General features: G+C 56.0%; 1 protein-coding gene across 1 annotated transcript in view; it reads right to left on the bottom strand.

Annotated features, from left to right (window-relative positions):
- The window catches only part of Nr2f2 (nuclear receptor subfamily 2 group F member 2), a 15,171-nt gene that overhangs the window by 6,673 nt on the left and 7,530 nt on the right, over window positions 1-968 (bottom strand). The gene's annotated exons all lie outside the window — the stretch shown is intronic.

Genomic DNA, 968 nt, shown 5'->3' on the forward strand with positions numbered 1-968 from the left:
GAGCCCGCGCCCCGCGCGCCGCGCCATTGGCAGAGCACAGCTCGCCGCGCCGGGTGAATTTCATCTCACAAAGACCCAACTCGCGCCGAGCGAAAGCAGCAGCCCAAGGCCCCTCGCCCACCCTTTCCTGCTCCCTATAGCGCTCTCCCGGTTTCAAAAGTGAAAGGAAAAAGAAAAGAAAACAGAGGTATTGCTTTTAGCAGAATGTTAATCCACGGAGGGTCACATGAGCGCTGCCCGGGCGGCAGCGTTAATACGGCGAAAGTGCAGAAAATTGCCATTTGTAATTTGAACCGCCCTTACAAAAGTACAATCTCAGTTTTTTTTTTTTTTCCGAGGGTGGAGGCTGGGGAGAGGGGTGGAGAGGAGGGACATATGTTGAACATGCAGGAAAAACAAGGAGCAAGTGAAAGAGCAAGAGAGCAGGCTTTAAAACAACAACGCCCCATACCCTGAAGAAAGGTGAACTCGAATGAACTCTCAGTCAATGCAAAGAAAATGAAAACCGCTCGAAGAGAGAAGGGAAGGAGTCCGCTAAAGCATGCGGATTTGGAGGTCTGGGCTCCAGTGCAGAACTCCTTCCAGTAGGAAACCCCTTTCGGCTGCAACGCGAAGAGCAGGGCTGAGGCTGCTAGTGCTTACCCAGAGCAGGCTAGCCAAACGCACCCAGGGCCCCGGGACCCCGGGCGAAGGGGAGAAATGAGAGGCCGATACCTTCCCGTCTCATGCCCACTTTGAGGCACTTTTTGAGGCGGCAGTACTGGCACTGGTTGCGGTGGTGCTGGTCGATGGGACAGTTCCGGTTGGCGCGGCACGTGTAGCTCAGGTTCCTCCGCACGCTGCGCTTGAAGAAGCTCTTGCAACCTTCGCACGTGAACTGGCCGTAGTGCTTGCCGCTCGACTTGTCCCCGCACACCACGCACTCGATGTGCTGCTGTTGTTGCTGTTTGTCGCCGCCCGGGCCACCA

The sequence above is a fragment of the Fukomys damarensis genome, unplaced genomic scaffold (genome assembly GCF_012274545.1).
Source record: "Fukomys damarensis isolate Sample0158 unplaced genomic scaffold, DMR_v1.0_HiC HiC_scaffold_7, whole genome shotgun sequence".
Taxonomy (NCBI): Eukaryota; Metazoa; Chordata; class Mammalia; order Rodentia; family Bathyergidae; genus Fukomys; species Fukomys damarensis.